The sequence below is a fragment of the Rhinoderma darwinii genome, chromosome 4 (assembly GCF_050947455.1).
Source record: "Rhinoderma darwinii isolate aRhiDar2 chromosome 4, aRhiDar2.hap1, whole genome shotgun sequence".
NCBI classification, from domain to species: Eukaryota; Metazoa; Chordata; class Amphibia; order Anura; family Rhinodermatidae; genus Rhinoderma; species Rhinoderma darwinii.
The window spans coordinates 310,187,067-310,205,388 of NC_134690.1; positions in this window are offsets into that span (position 1 = coordinate 310,187,067).

Below are 18,322 nucleotides of genomic sequence, written 5' to 3' on the forward strand. Positions count from 1 at the left end.
TTCATCAGTTTCAGGCAAAAATTGTGACCATACTTTACCTACGTCTTCTCCCCCTTGCTCCAAAGGCAGTAAGGTAGCTGGGTTCAATGTAGTACAGCGGTGTAAAGTAACCTGCTCAGGAAGAAGAAGTGCACAGGTTAATCTCAAATGTCTTGCTGTTGACAAGTGCTTCGGCTGTACTTGAGTAAGAATAGCAGTAATATCATGTGGTGCAAAAACTTGGACTGGAAATGCCAGGACCAAATCTGAGGCCTTGTTTAACATTGAATTTACAGCAATGATAGCTCTCACACATGATGGGGAACCTCGGGCCACAGGGTCTAGTCTAGCTGAATAATATGCTACCGGGCGCTGCTGTGGTCCATGACTTTGTGTGAGAACTGCAGTGGCATGTCCATTTTGTTCAGTACAGTACAACCTGAAGGGTTTGTCATAGTCTGGAGTACCAAGGGCTGGAGCTGTTTGTACTACTAATTTAAGGCTATGAAAATTCTCTTCAGCTTCTGGGGTGAGTCCGAATGGCTGACTTTTTAGGCAATCATACAGGGGCTGCATGAGGATCGATGCTGATCTGATCCAGGGCCTGCAATAGGATACAAGACCCAGGAATGTCCTGAGGGTGTTTAATGACGTGGGCAATGGCAATAGAGTAATGGCTTGAACCCTATCAGGACTAAGGTGTCGTGTGCCTTGAGCCACACAATGTCCCAAAAATACCACTTGTGTGCAACAAAACTGCAACTTGTCTTTTGATGCTTTGCAGCCATGGTTAGCTAGGAACGTGAGGAGTGACACAGAAGCCTCTGCGCACTCTGGTTGGGAGGGACAGCAAAAGAGTAGATCATCAACATACTGCAATCCTCTCTTTTTGCATTGTCCTTCCTGTTTTGCTCTTTTTGCTCCTCTTCGTCTTGCTGCCCCACATGCAAAACAAGTATCCCTCCATGCTTGATTCTGCTGACCACACACTCTACACGTCCATCCCCCTGGTCCCTGCGTCGTGACTACCCCATACCCCGGTGGGCTACTTGCTTTTTCCTGGATTTTCATTATAGCAATCATAATAAAACTTTTTCTTACATTCTGTTTCCATGCATCCCCCTCGCGTTACTTCCTCTGACACCTTCTCCCATGCTTCTGCTTTCCCCTGTAACTTTTTATCTTTCAACCATCCACGTTTTGTGTCACAACATTCATTCCATTTTTCCGGATCTAATCTTCCCGCTTTTCCCATTCCACATGCCTTCATTAACTGATTCGTTCCTTTTGTCACATCCTTTCCCTCTCTTTCCGCCACTACCTGTTTGGCTGTCAGTCCTTGTGGGTGCTCATCTCGTAATACGGACACCAAGTTCCCCATTGTTGCCTAGTTATAAGTGGTCGCCTATGGGCAGACCCTAAGTTATGTAGTGGGTAATTTTCCTGATAGGTGAATTCCTTTCTCACCTATTTGAGACAGTTACTTATACCCTCGAAACTTCTTTTTAAAGAGGGTAACCAAGTTTCCCATCTTGTGACTGTAAGTGGTGGCCTTAGGCACACCCGTATTTTGTTACAGATTTTAGCTACTGACAGATGAATTCTATTCTCATCTATTTTAGACAGTTTCTAGTTTCCATACTTACTTATTTTGTTACAGATTTTAGCTACTGACAGATGAATTCTATTCTCATCTATTTTAGACAGTTTCTAGTTTCGGTACTTACTTTCTACTCTGGCCAGAGAATCTTCCTTTTACAGTCCTTTTATAACTAGCTTACTTTCTTCGTCTGAGACACCACTCGAGTACGTGCCCTCCGCACCATAAGAGTAATATGACAAATATTCCTAATCCAAATAACAAGGCAAACGTAAAATCAAGCTGTTCATTTGACATGCCGGTTTATCGGACTGCAGAAAATTCTGGAATTTTGAGCTGAAAATCAGCGCATGATAATCCCCGCAAGTACTCCAATCGTGTACACACGTTCTCGGTATTTTGCCGGATTATCGGACTGCACAAAATTTTCGATTTCCGGGCTAAAATTTAGCCTATCATAATCCCCGTAGTCACCTGAAGCATGTACACATGTTTCTGGTAATTTGCCGGATTATCGGAATTTTTTTCCAAAAACAATTTCCTTATTCTAAAATGCATTTGTGACACAAAACTGGGTTTCTACAACATTCATACAAATACTGCCATAGAGATCAGGCACTTTATCCTGAGGGTAGGATTTATTTTAGACTTGACCAGATTTTTACACTAAAAATACCCTCATGTGGCCCCTCTATTCCTTAGGAGTACTACCGGGAAGGTGACCTACCAGACAGGAAGGTGCAGAGCAGAGTTTGTAAGAATTAAGTCTTCTTACCTTGCTGCAGCAGTGGTCTGCACGTTCCTTCGTCCGGGAGGTCGCCATTCAAGTTCCGGGAGATCCCCTGGGTGGGGTGCCGCCCTTCTGGTCAAGTCCCTGTTCGGGCGCCAATTTCTGTGATCGCAATGGGGTCACTTTACGCCTTGATCTCCATGCAGGTTCAAATCGATAGGTAGGACGAGCTGCTCGGAGAAGTAACAGATACACTGAGACGTTTCTCAAGGTAAAATACTTCTAATTTATTGAACTACAAACGTTCATACTTATAGCATCAGACGAACAAAGAACATTCCATAACATATGAGTCATCTGTATATTCAAGCCTTACATCTTCCTTTCCCATAAAGCTCATTGGTGGAGCACCAGGTATTCCCTTATGTTTCCTTTATGCTTAGGGGGGTGGTCAAGTGATTGACCACCATCTGTTTGCAATTTTCAAGGGACGGCAGAGCATCTGCAAACTATTTCTTCTCTTAACCTTTCTAAAATACCCATTATATTGTAACACATGTTCTCCTTTATAACATTTCACTCCTTATGGTCCCAAATACATTATATATGTATATTTATACCATAACAGGAGTAACGGCCGTTTCGGCCATCCACCCGACACATACAGGAGCTGTGACAGCTGAAGTCTCGTACAGCAGCTGTAACAGCTCTTACAGCGGGGACCGATCGCTGTGTCCCCGCTGATTAACCCCTTAAAAGCTGCATTCAATAGAGATCGCTGCTTTTTAGGGGTTAAGCTGCCATCGCCGGCCTGCTACACGATAGCGGCCGGCGATGGTGACTATGGCAACCGGACACCAAACAATGGAGTCCGGTTATGCCATCGACGGAAGCCTAGTGGGTCCTGACAAAGTCAGGACCCACTATGCTTGCTATCAGTGAGTAGCTGACAGCTCTAATACACTGTACTATGCATGTAGTGCAGTGTATTAGAATTGCGATCAGGGCCTCCTGCCCTCAAGTCCCCTAGTGGGACAAAGTAATACAGTAAAAAAAAAAGTAAAAAAAAGATGTGTAAAAATAAGAAAATAAAAGTAAGTAAAAATCCCTCTTTTTACCTTATCAGTCCTTTATTATTAATAAAAATATATAAATAAACTATACATAATTGGTATCGCCGTGTCCGTAACAGCCTGAACTACAAAATTATTTCATTATTTATCCGGCACGGTGAACGCCGTAAAAGAAAATAATAATAAACCATACCAGAAACACAATTGTTTGGTCAATTCACCTCCCAAAAAATGGAATAAAAAGAGAGAAAAAAGTCGCATGTACCTAAAAATTTAACTTATCGAAACTACAGTTCGTTACGCAAAAAATAAGTCCTCGTACGGCTTTATTGATGGAAAAATAAAAAAGTTCTGGCTCTAAGAATAAGGTAACACAAAAAGTGAATGATTTTTTACAAAACGTATTTTATTGTGCAAACGCTATAAGACATAAAAAAAACTATAAACATATGGTATCGCCATAATCGTATCGCCCCGCAGAATGCAAGTTAAAAAGGCGTATTGTTGGTCACTAAGGGGTTAATGGAGCTGTACGCACATGTATGCAGTGAGCGCACCCGCTAATAGTCAGCCATAGCGAAGAGACTGCTGAATAAACAACCTGCGACTAGAGACATGCTGGGCGTTATAGTACCACATAGCAGCAGACCACTACTGAACGTCATTACCGGAAAGAGCGCGTCCTGTCAGCGGAGCACACGACACACGAGAAAACCGCCTCTCCTCTCGGGTAATACCTCACGCCGGTCCTGCAGGTGTCGCTGTCCGCGGCCGCTTGGTCTCACGTTTTTTCCTCGCTTTGAATCTAAACATCCGACCACGTCCAGTCCGCTCTCTGCTGTTACTTAGGAAACGGGGCGGAACCTATAGATGGCCAATAGCTGCTGGCCATTTTTTCTTTATCCAATAAACTTTATTGTACAGAACAATTTAGACAACCTAAAGCTGCTGCTCGCTGGCGTTCGCCACCGGGGTGCTTAGGGTGGCAGGAGGTCCTGCCCGTCTTATCAGAGTTGTCCTTGAATTAAATGGAGAAGATGTTTTGGAATATTGGGCAGGGGCATAGCTGGGGGGGAAACAGTTATGAAAAATGGGGGAACCCCACATCGATTTTTCCAATTATTATTTATTATATTTTTTTAGATCGACGTGGGCCCCTCCCCCCCACATTTTTATAGCCAGCCAGATACAACAGAGCAGCAGCCAAGCATTCCCAGGGTGGGAAGGGCCACTGTTTTTGTACTTTACCAGCCTGCGGCCGCCCCGGTGCCGGCCATCACTACAGATGGCGTCCGCCTGCCGGGACCTCCGCCAATCAGCTGTATTGGAAGGGGTGCAGAGATAGTGAAAGCACTGCTTCCCCTTCATTCCCGTCACTTCTGAATCGCCGTCACACCGCAGTGAGAGCGCTGCACCCCCTTCAAAACAGCTGATTGGCGGGAGTCCCGGCAGGCGGACCCCGACCCATCAGCTATTGATAGCCTATCCTGGGGATAGGCCATACATTTTTAGGGACTGGACAACCCAGGCCCCAGCAGGCAGTAATAGTATACTTACCCTCCTCTTCAGCTCCGACCGCAGCGGAGGTCCTGACTCCATCCAGAGTCGGGATTTTGCGCACAGCGATGCGACATCATGACGTGAAGAGACGCCAGGATCTCCCCTGCGCACGGAACAAGGAGGATAAGTATATTGTCAGTTACTATAGTAACAGGGGCCCGTGTAGTTTATTTCACAGGCCCCAGGAGGTACTATAGTAACATTTTATAGACGTGCGGGAGGCCGCGGGAAATTGCGACCACTGCGACCCCTACAGTTATGCCACTGTATTGAGAAATGACTATACAAGGGATAAGATTTATTTGCTAATAGTGGACTGCCCCTTTAAGGGGATTAGTGACTGCTATACTGTATAAAAGGGCGTCTGTTATTCAGGGACTTTGCTGGTTACTCAGAAAGGGGCGTATGAAACGTTTTCAGCTAAAAAGAGAGCCTTGGTGGACTATTCCTTTAAAGAGGCTCTGTCACCACATTATAAGTGGTCTATCTTGTACATGATGTGATCGGCGCTGTAATGTAGATTGCAGCAGTTTTTTATTTAGAAAAACAATCATTTTTGACGGAGTTATGATCTATTTTAGCTTTATGCTAATGAGTTTCTCAATGGACAACTGGGTGTGTTTTACTATATGACCAAGTGGGCGTTGTGGAGAGAAGTGTATGACGCTGACCAATCAGTGACCAATCAGCGTCATACACTTCTCTCCATTCATTTACACAGCACATCTTGATCTTACTAGATCTCTATGTGCAGACACATACACACACTAATGTTATGTTAAGGATCTGCCAGGCACAGCGTCTGTACCCACGCCCATAGGTAATCAGCCTGCACCTGCTTCTATGTCTGTGAGACTGACTCCATCTTCCACCACTCAGGATGGCAGGCTTAGGAGTGGGAGAGCCTATCATAGCCTGGCCAGACGGAGCTAGCTCCCGCCCTCTGTCTATTTATACCTGCCTTTCCTGTTCCTCCTTGCTTGTGATTTTTGTTTTGTTTCCTGGCCCTGCTGCAGCTTCTTTATCCATTTGACCCTGCTTCATATCGACCCTGGCTTACTGACTACTCTCCTGCTCTGCGTTTGGTACCTCGTACACTCCTGGTTTGACTCGGCTTGTTCACTACTCTACTGCTCTGCATTTGGTACCTCGTACACTCCTGGTTTGACTCGGCTCGTTCACCACTCTTGTTGCTCGCGGTGTTGCCGTGGGCAACTGCCCCTTTTCCCTTGCTTCTGTGTACCCTTGTCTGTTTGTCTGTCGGGCACTTATTGAGCGTAGGGACCGTCGCCCAGTTGTACCCCGTCGCCTAGGGCGGGTCGTTGCAAGTAGGCAGGGACTGAGTGGCGGGTAGATTAGGGCTCAGTTGTCTGTTTCCTTACCCCGTCATTACATGTTACTCAAGTGTCCTGACAGTGAATAGACATCACTACCAGCCAGGACGTGATGTCTATTCACAATCCCGACACTTCAGTAACGTTTGAGTTTGACTTACAACACAGTTTATCGAGATCACGCTGGGCTGTCATTTACAGCGAGATCTCGTTGTGCTGTGCTGTAAATCCCACACAAACATTAGCGAAGTGTCAGGATTCTGAATAGACATCATGTCCTGGCTGGAGATGATATCTATTAGCTCTCAAGACACTTCAGTAACGTTAATGTGTGTGTATGTGGCTGCACATAGTGATCTAGTAAGATCACTATGTGCAGAGTAAATGTTTTCAATAGTTTTTTATTAAACAGTTTTTTGTAATATAATAATAACACAGACTCGCAGAGTCTCAACTTTTGCATATCAATAATACAATTAAACAAAGTATTAGACCAACATGGTCTCCAATAAATCTCACATTATATATCATTCATGATGTCAACACTCCTGCCAAAAATATAGTGTATAAATGTCTTCATTACTAACATAGGTAACCAATCTTGACATCACATTGCTTTATAGAGTACCTTAACTTGGCCTCTATGGAAAAAATATAAGAGAGAGAAAAACAAAACACCCACAATAAACAAAAGAAGGATAAGGAGGGGGGGAAGGAAAGGTGTAGGGTAGAAGGGTATCCTAACCATCTCTATGTATTCACGAAAATGTGTGGTTCCTCCATGAGTCCCAAATGGCATCAAATTTGTCTAATGTACCCGCCAGCTGATGTGTTAGGCGGTCATTAACCATTATCCATGAGATCTTAGCGATCAACATATCCATAGACAACGTGGATGTTCGCCAGGCCCTAGCAATAGTTATTTTAGCTGCCAGAAACACATATCGAAGAAATTTGCATGCGGGGGCCCGAGCCTCGGGAATAGGACCACATAGCAGAGCCGTAATCACATCCCTGGGGGGTTTGACTTGGATCACTGTGTTAATAAGCTGGTATACCTGGTTCCAGAATGTGGCAACCACTGGACACTCCCATAGAATATGCATTAGTGTACCCTCCGCACCACATTGTCTAAAGCAGTGCTTATCCACCAATGGGTTAAAGCGAGCTATCCGAGTAGGGACCATATACCATCTCATTAATACTTTATAACCCGCTTCCACCAAGGATGTATTGATAGATAGTTTTGAGGTCGTACATGCCATCTCCCGCCACTGCTCCAATTCCACTTCCGTACCTAAATCATGTTCCCATCGGGTCATGTAAGGGAGTTTACCTTCCGGAGTAACCAGATCGGAATATATCGTGGAAATTTTATGTCGTAGGCCAGAAAGCCAACACAGCCGTTCAAAAGTGGTCAATGTACTGATGTCCCCCCTCCTGGATTTCCAGTTCAACAAGAAGTGGTGTATCTGGATATATCTAAAATGCTCCGATGGGGGCATCGAGTGTGAGTCCTTAAAGTAATCCAGAGTTCTGATGTCCCCCCCTACAAAAAAGTCCTTAATCCTGTAAAACCCCTTATTGAGCCACCACCGGAATTCCATTCTACGCAGACCCGGAGGAAAGGCAGAATTACCCGTGATGGTCATGAGCGGATTATGGAGTGATTTAATATGGAATCTCTTTCTAAGCGAGTCCCACAGCTGTAACATCTGAGAAAGCACAGGGGAGAGAACCGGAGGCCTGTCCGAGGACTCCATCCACAGTAGCGTTTCCAGCGGGAAACTGGTACATGCGGCCGTCTCAATTTGCGTCCACTGGGGACAGTATGGTCTCGCATACATATCTGTAAATTGCGCCAGACGTGCTGCGTGATAGTATTGTTGGATATTGGGAACCCCCAGACCCCCCGCCGTTTTAGGGGTGAATAAAGTTTGTCTCTGTATTCTCGGTCTTTTAGAACCCCAAATAAACCCCATGATGAGCCCTTGGATTTGTCTAAGCGCCTTCTGAGGGACCACAATAGGGAGCGTGCGAAAATAATATAGCAATCTGGGCAATATCGTCATTTTGATGGAGGCAATGCGGCCAAACCATGAAAGATTAAGAGGGGACCATCTAGTGAGATCCGTAGCTATTTGTTGAAAAAGTGGAGGGAAATTGTCCTCGTAGAGGGACTCTATGGTGGGCGTCAATTTAATACCTAAATACGTCAATCTACGTGCATCCCAATGAAAATCAAAGTTAATTTTTAGGAGCTTCACTACCCCTATTGGCAATGTAAGATTCATTGCCACCGACTTGGAGTGATTGACCTTAAGCCCAGACAGTTTGCCAAACTGATCAAGAATATGAAAGAGATTCGGCAAGGATGTGAGAGGTGTCGATATGAAAAGCAGTATGTCATCCGCAAACAAGGCACATTTGTGTTCTACTCCTCCCACCTTCACCCCCCTAATGTCGGGAGAATCTCGTATGAGGTTGGCCAATGGCTCAATAGCCAGCGCAAACAGGGAAGGCGATAGCGGGCACCCCTGTCGCGTTCCTCTGCATATTGGAAAAGCTCCCGACATAAATCCCCTAGAATTTATTTTTGCTGTAGGAAGACAATATAAGATCTTAAGAATAGACAAAAAACCCGTACCGAAGCCCATTCTCTCAAGGACATAAAACAAATAGTCCCAGGATAGCGAGTCAAAGGCTTTCTGAAGGTCAAGGCTTAATAACATACTTTGACGTCCGGAAATACCATCCCACCCCGAACGAACAGCTGAGATAATGTCCACAGCCCGTCTCGTCTGGTCTTCCGCCTGGCGGAGGGGTATAAATCCCGCCTGATCCTTATGTATATATGTGGCTAGGAATGAATTCAATCTAACCGCCAGAATTTTTGTCATAATCTTAAGATCCACATCAAGAAGGGATATCGGGCGATAGTTAGCCTGATCTGTGTGATCCTTATGAGGCTTGGGGATAAGATGTATATAGGCTAGATTCGAAAAAGGGGGCAAATTGTTACCCTCCCGATAAGCATTGAACAATTCAACCATGTGCGGGGCCAGGACCTCCCTAAAGTGTTTGTAATAACCTGAGGAAAACCCATCTGGCCCCGGGGCTTTATGAGCCTTCAGATTTTTAATAACATCCAATACTTCCTCCAATCTAAATTCAGCATCCAGTGTTTCTCTATCCCCTTGGGAAAGTTTAGTAGGGAATGTTTTTTCCAACAAGACCCTAGCTTTATTTTTATCAAACTGAGGTGGAGCTGAGTACAACACTGAATAAAAATCCTGAAAGGCCTTTACAACTTTTGTGGGATTCTGTGATAAAGATCCATCCGCCAATCGCAGTTTCGGTGGTGTTGAGGTGTTAAATCGGGGCGTGAGGCGTCTAGAGAGTAATGTTCCCGGTTTATCCCCTTGTGTAAAAAACTTATGTTGTGACCAACGCAGACTTTTTTCCGCCCAACTTGTCAGACATAAATTTAATTCTGTTCTAGCTTCTGCTAATTTTGCTTTAATAACTGCTGAGGGGTCTGTTTTAAATTTCTTAGACAGATCCGCAAACTTCCTCTCCTTTAACGCCAGAACCTCCTTCAACCGTTTCTTGTTACGCGAGGCTATCTGGATGAATTTCCCCCTAATCACTGCTTTGTGAGCCGCCCAATTGGACATAATTGAGGTGTCTAGTGCCTTATTAAGTAGGAAATATGTGTCCAAATCCCTTTGGATTTCTTTAACTATCTCCTGATCCGATAGTAATGACTCATTCAATCTCCAAGAGGAGATAGGCGGTCTCCCACATAAATCTGACAACCGAACCACAATCGGGTCATGATCAGACCAGGGTGTAGCCAAAATCCTAGCATCCGTGACCTTAGGGAGTAAGCTAGTTGACATCATAACATGATCAATACGGGTGTGGATATTATGGGCTGAGGAGAAATAAGTATAATCCCTCGCTGTGGGGTTAAAATCCCGCCAGACATCTATGACGTCCACCGAATGGAAGAAACGTGCTACTTGTATGCTGGTTGACGTAGGAGGTATAAGTCGCACCCTGAATGCGTGGGATTTATCCATGGACGCATCCAAGGCTATATTAGAATCCCCACCCATGATTATCGGGCCCTCTATCGATGCATGGATCTTGCGCCACATACCCTGGAAGAACGCCGGTTGATTGGAGTTCGGGGCATAGTAGTTAATAAAGGTTATTGGAGATTCATGTAACAGACCCGAGACCAGGATGTACCTGCCATCCGGGTCAGAGATCGTGTTGTGAGGTGTAAACGGGACCGCCCGAGACAACCATATGCCCACTCCCCTGTGCTTAGTAGAGGCACTAGCCAAAAATTTTTGTGAGTAGTGTTTATGAAAGTACGATGGAGCAGAGGAGGTAGAGAAATGCGTTTCCTGTAAAAATAGTATATCAACATGAGAGGATTTATAATACAAGAAAGCTTTTCGACGCTTGATCGGGGAATTAAGGCCCTGCACATTATGTGTGAGTAAGCTAAAGGTTTTAGCAGTTTCCATGGCCGCCATCATAGAGCAGGAGGTAGAACCATGTGTGTATTAGGATCCCGCCATAGAGACAAAGGTCAGAAATAGGAAAGACGGGAAAGGGAAGGGAGTAAAAGACAGAACAAAAATAAGACATACACAAGGTATCAATAGTACCGAACATAGTCTACCGACTAGGCAGTCAAGAAAGACTGCTAACAGGGGGACAGCAGACCGTCGTGAAGGCACAGCATTTCCGAAAATATATATCCAGACATTCAACCCCTTAACCCATATCATCCCTGAGCATAATAGGCATTCCCATGTTAAATATAAGGTAAAGCAAACTTTCATATTTTTTTTTTTTTTTTTTTTTTTTTTTTAAAAAGAAAAAACAAACATATCTATAGCCATAGTACCAACTCACTGCGAACTTGACCCATCCAGACCCTTCCTCGCCTTTTTCGGGTCAGCTTATAAACAAATTTCCATTACTATAAGTGGGAGTCCAGAGCAGCAAAAGAAATCCCCCCATCCCCCCCAACGTATGGATCCCCGGCTCCCAGTCCGCTGAGAACTGCAAATGGCGGTATCCGGCTGGAATTCAGCATCCGTGCTGCTTGAAGACATCTCCGGCCGATATGAAGAATAAAGAAAGAGAAAGAAAAAGAAACAATCTGCTTCTATAATCGACCTCCTTTCCGTCATGTCGGATTCAATTGTTGCCGACGAGATTCCACCCTCTGTTCCCGAGGAAACTCTGGACGGCCTCCTTGGGTACGCCATATTGGTGACAACGGGGGATCCCGTATGGGGAGTCGGGAGGAGCTAGCTTTATCCTGGGGTGGTAGAATATGTAAGTCCCTCAGCAGGTCCTCTCCCTCCTGTAGCGTAGAGAAGCCATATTGCCTATTATTGCGCATGAAGAGGAGACGAAATGGGAATGCCCACCGGTATGGAATCGCATGGTGTTTGAGGGTCTGCAGAATAGGGCGAAGCATCCGCCTTTTTTGAATGGTTTGGGGAGCCAAATCAGCATATATCTGAACCGCTGTATTATAAATGGTGATCACCGGGAGCTTCCTAGCTCTTTCCATCACCTTCTCTTTAATCGAATAATAGTGTAGTTTCACTATAATATCTCTGGGAAGTCCATCCCTCCTCATGGCCGTCAATGCTCTATGGGCCCGGTCAATTTCCATATGTGATTCCGATATATCAGGTATCAATGTAGTGAGTAGCAGGCGAACCACCCCCAGTACCTCCGTCTGAGATTCCGGGACCCCTCTGATCCTGAAGTTATAGCGTCGAGAACGATTTTCCAGGTCCTCAATTCTGGTGTTCGCTTCCTCCAATTGCTCCTGCAGATCCTCCATAAATCTAGTATTCTGGTTAACTCTTGCAGTGACTGAGGTCATTTTGGTCTCAATAGCCTGCATATGCGCCCCCACTTTGTGTAAATCTTGATGTACCGCGGCTATCTTGGAGCTTATTTCCCCCATCTGAGCTTGCATGGCTCTTGATATGCAGGAAAAGATGGCGTCCTCTGTCAACCCGGAAGTAATGGCCGGCTGCATGGGCGAGTGCTGTGAGACGTGAACGGGCGCTAATTGCGGCAGTCCCAGGTCTGGGATCGGGCCCTCTCCTTGTATGTGCAGAGTAAATGAACGGAGAGAAGTGTATGGCGCTGATTGGTCAGCGTCATACACTTCTCTCCACAACGCCCACTTGGCTAAAATGTAAAACACGCCCAGTTGTCTATTAAGAAACTCATTAGCATAAATCTAAAATAGGTCATCACTCCGTCAAAAATAATCGTTTTTCTAAATAAAAAAACACTGCTGTAATCTACATTACAGCGCGGATCACATCATGTACAAGATAGGTCACTTATAATGTGGTGACAGAGCCTCTTTAAGTGTCTTTTAGAATATGTTGGAGATCTGGGATCAGTGTAAGAAGATGTATTGCCCATAGTGTTTGCTAGTCGACTTTTCACTCACTAAAATCCAATGTAATTTAATCCGGCATTTGATAATCCAGAAAGTCTGATGATCTGGCTCTTGTTTCCAGCACAAATCTGTATAATGTGGAACCAATGAAGAAATTCCTCTAAGGAAATGTTGTTCTGAAATAATGGAAAGGGTGAAGCTGGGCCCTGAGGAGTGGGGGGCCGACATGCCACATTAGAGGACTCCAGTACTATACATGGACATGATAATTGGGGGTCCCTGATACAGATTTACATTGGGAGCTTCAAGTTATGACTGCTTACAAGTCAGTTTCATATACCTTTGTGTGTCGTCTGATAATCGAGCACCTATAAAGTCCCATTGATGCCAGATTAAAGGAATTTTCCGTACGTTGTGCACTACAGAGTCATGTAACATTGCTGCGTCCCTGAGGCGTCTTGTGAATATACAAGACTGTTCTGGAAACAAGTGCTGAATTATCAGATTTTCTGGATGATTGGAAGCCGGATTAAGGGAATTTCAGTGTATTTACATCACGTGCGCCGCGCGACCTGACTCATCTTTATTTTTATACAGACGTCACATGACCTGGTTGTTGTAGTTTTATTTTTTATTATATGAAAGTTCCCACATATTAAATCCTTGTGTGAATGATGGGAATCCGAATCCCATATATGAGGCCGGCCCCGCAGAGAACAAGATTATGTAATATATTGATTATAGGCGTATGGATAGAGAACAGTCCAGCAGGCAGCACAGTATCGTCTTGTATCTATTGTGAAGCGATTTGGCGGCAGAATCAGGTTTTGTCGTGTACGGGTTGAACCCACGACTATTAGTAATAATGAAGCGGATCATATTGGTACATCGTGCCCCCTCCCCTCTCAGATCCGGTTATTCCGTGTCCATTCGTTGAACGGTTTCTTCCACCAGATCGCAGCGAGTTACGGTTTCGCTCAGCACGGCGGTGGTTCCCCCGCAGGTAACGATAAGAAGCGAACCTGGGATGAGAGTAGGGAGAAGGATTATACGTAGACCGTGCGACATTGGTACCATCTGATGGAGTGTCCGCAGCGGGGGCATGTATAGGGGACGGGGCAGGACATGTTCACATTATGGCTCAGGGTATATTCACACCCAGGGTCGTACTGGCCCACCAGAAGATCCTGCGGTTGGCCCTGAAGATCCAGCAGAAAACCCCCCCATTGAGAGCTGACACCACACCAATCATAAGTGTAGAGCTAACCTGAGCCCCCGACCCATGGGCACCATAGCAGCCGTAGGGGCTGATTCTATGTACGCACCGCAGGGTTTTATGTAAGTTCTGCAGCTTTCTAATGTGCTTTGTACTTCAATTCTCATCATTTCCAAGATATCTGCTTGCTATCAGTGAATGAAGCATGCATAGTTGCAACCCATTATGTCAAGCTGAAAATGTGCGTTGCTTGTCACAGTCAGACGGTGTGATCAAGTTGTGGTGCATTGCCATGAAATTGTTATGGTAATCACAAATATAAACCGCGATTTGACTGCACCATGTGAATAGACCCTAGCAGAGTTAGGTCAGAACGGATTTTCATTTTCTGGATGTAAACAATTAATATTTCCATTCACTGCAAGCAAGCAGAAATCTTGAAATGGGTGAGGAGTTAGAGCTGATAGTATATTAGAAAGTTGCAGAACCTTTCATTATACAGTGATTAAAACATAAACCCTCCATTATGGACGATCCTTGTTCTCCCCCACAAGAGATTTCAGGGGACACTGCCGCCATCAACATTACATTGTCAGCGAGGTAGCATTGATATGGGGGTACCCTATATATGTATATGGCCTCTTATATTAATTTACCTTTTTCCCTTGGCCTCCATTTCGGTGTAACCCCTTAATACCTGTGCCCCTCCACGTGTAATGACACAAAGATCCACGCCACTGCCGGAGCCAAGGTCACAGATGATGCCCGCCGTTATGTAGTCCGTGACTAGTTGCTTAGCGTCCTCCAGCTGAGAGAAGGTGGGAGTCAAATTAAATCTTACTGTCTGCATAGTGAATGAGTCTATTCACAGTATATGAGTCTATTCACACAGTGCGTCATATCGCAGCTCACTGCCACAAAGCAATAAACCACAATTTGACTGCATTGTGTGAATCGACCTATAAGGCCACTTGATCAATATTTCAGGCAAACCCCCTCCTTTGCGCAATAATGATCTACTAAAAATGAATTGAACTCATTATTTGGCAGGTATGAAAGTGCCACAGATGACCAACAGCAGCCACTATTGTTGTATAATCTGTGGTGTATGGCCAAATCACCCCGTTATACAGTGACATGACGGATAATGAGGTAATGTTGCCATTCAGGAGCCTGGGAAAGCTGGGCGGCAGTTCCTGGTGGCCATATTAGTTGTCACTAAGAAATGACAGAAAAGAAGGATAACATCTTGATAGAAGAGGGTGGCTTTTTTGGGCTCCGCAGCTGCAGGGATATTACATTTCACATTGATGCCCACATTTATGGCCCCCTGTATTCTGTGAATGGAGAGAGCATAGGGGCTGCCATAAAGTGTGACCGGCCATGACAGCAGTTTTCACTTCCCTCCATTCACGGCCTGGATCCTGCGGACAATGCTGGCGGTGATTTGAGTTCTGGATATATATTAGGGACAAGCTTACAATATATTTCCCCTATAAACTACTTAGAGGGGCTCCATGAGGGGCTTCACTTTCACTGTACTTCACGTCTTATGAGGAATATATGGCTACCTACATGAAGTTATTACGCTCTCTCCTCCATGTCGGGTTTGACCATCAGACCCCAGACCATCACATTACCTCCACCATGCTTGACAGATGGCGTCAGGCACTCTTCCAGCATCTTTTCAGTTGTTCTGCGTCTCACAAATGTTCTTCTGTGCAGGGGCGTAGCTAAAGGCTCATGGGCCCCGATGCAAAAATTCTTATTGAGCCCCCCCCCCCCCGCAAACTCTCCTAAGTGACCCAACAATGCAGCACTAGCAGCCGGGGCGTCACTAAGTCTGGGCTCACACACCCTATTTACGGACGTAATTCGGGCGTTTTAGCATTGAATTACGTCTGAAATTGCGGCTCAAAAGCGTTGGCAAACATCTGCCCATTCATTTGAATGGGTCTTACGATGTTCTGTGCCGACGGTCATTTTTTTTACGCGCCGCTGTCAAAAGGCGGCGCGTAAAAAAGACGCCCGCATCAAAGAAGTGCCTGTCACTTCTTCAGACGTAAATGGAGCCGTTTTCCATGGACTCCATGGAAAAACAGCTCCAATTACGTCCGTAATTGACGCAGCGAAAGACACCTGCACATGCTATTACGGCTGAAATTACGGTGCTGTTTTCTCCTGAAAACAGCACCGTAATTTCAGCCGTAACGGACGCTGCCGTATGAACATACCCTCAGGGCTTAAAATGTCAGGGGAAATAGCCCCAATACATATGTGTCCGCCCCCCAAAAAATGTGTGTATAGGAGACAGCATATCTATAGCACTACGACCCTATAAACTATGGATAGGATTAGATACATTGGCTGAGCAGACAGTATCACACATGATAGGATTAGATACAGTGGCTGAGCAGACAGTATCACACATGATAGGATTAGATACAGTGGCTGAGCAGACAGTATCACACATGATAGGATTAGATACAATGACTCAGCAGACAGTATCACACATGATAGGATTAGATACAGTAGCTCAGCAGACAGTACCACACATGATAGGATTAGATACAGTGGCTCAGCAGACAGTATCACACATGATAGGATTAGATACAGTGGCTGAGCAGACAGTATCACACATGATTAGATTAGATATAGGGCCCAGCAGACAGTATCACACATGATCGGATTAGATATAGGGCCCAGCAGACAGTATCACACATGATCGGATTAGATACAGTGGCTCGGAAGGCAGTATCACACATGATAGGATTAGATACAGCGGCTCAGCAGACAGTATCACACATGATAGGATTAGATACAGGGCTCAGCTCGCTGACATTGCGGCTCCAGCGTTGGACCCAGGAAAGGTAAGAATAATAATTTTGCTTCTTTATGTGTTACTGATTATTTTTGTGCGTTTGTGTTTTTTTACAGGTTCGGTTGTTGGACTTCGGATACGAGGACTTCAATGATGGCGTTTTTTTTATTCTCAATAAAATGGTTAATGAGGGTTGTGTTTTTTTATTTCAATAAAATATTTTTTCTATGTGCTTGTATCTTTTTAAACTTTATTATCACCGCCTTAGTAACGGCCGCTGGCTGATTGACAACCTCCATTACTAAGGCGGGGCTTAATGTTAGCAGGTGCAGAGGCCAACACTAACCCCCCATTATTACCCTGGTACTCACCGCCACCAGGGGTACTCGGAAGAGCCGGGTACGAACCAGTACCCGACCATCTGCAGTGACGGTCAGGCACGGGGGGCGGCCGCAGGCTGGTAGTATTAGGCTGGGTTCACACGACCATGTTACGTCCGTAATGTACGGAACGTATTTCGGCCGGAAGACCCGGACCGAACACACTGCAGGGGGCCGGGCTCCTAGCATCATAGTGATGTACGACGCTAGGAGTCCCTGCCTCGCTGCAGGACAACTGTCTCGTACTGTAATCATGATTACAGTACGGTACAGTAGTTCCACGCAGAGGCAGGGACTCCTAGCGTCGTACATCACTATGATGCTAGGAGCCCGGCCCCCTGCAGTGTGTTCGGTCCGGGTCTTCCGGCCGAAATACGTTCCGTACATTACGGACGTAACATGGTCTTGTGAACCCAGCCTTAGGCTGGGGAAGGCCAAAAACAGTGCCACCTACCACCCTGGTAATGCTGCCTGCTGCTGCTGTGTTGTATCTGGCTGGTTATGAAAATTGGGGGGGGACCCGACATCAGTCTTTCCAATAATTTTTTTTTATTTTTTTTAAATGACGTGGGGTCCCCCCCATTTTTCATAACCAGCCAGATACAATAAAGCAGCAGCAGGCTAGCATTACCAGGGTGGGAAGGGCCGCTGTTTTTGGGCTTTCCCCTCCTGATACTACCAGCCTGCGGCCGCCCCAGTAGCCAACCATCACTACAGATGGTCAGGTACTGGATCGTACCCGGCTCTTCCCAGCACCCCTGGTGGCGGTGGGTACCGGGGTAATAATGGGGGTTAATGTTAGCCTTTGCACCGGCTAACACTAAGCCCCGCCTTAGCAATGGATGCTGTCAATCAGCCGGCGGCCATTACTAAGGCGGTAGTAATATAGTTTAAAAAAAATCAAAGACATAGAAAAAATATTTTATTGAAATAAAAAAAAAACCCACACAACCCTCATTAACCATTTTATTGATAATAAAAAAAAAAGCCGTCATCGAAGTAGTCCTGGAATCCGACGTAGTCTAATGACCAAACCTGTAAGAAAACACACAAAAAAACACGATTAGTAACACATGTGTTAGGCTTAGATACAGGGCCCATGTGTGATACTGTCTGTGGGACCCTGTATCTAAGCCTACCACAAGTTAGGCTTAGATACAGGGTCCAGC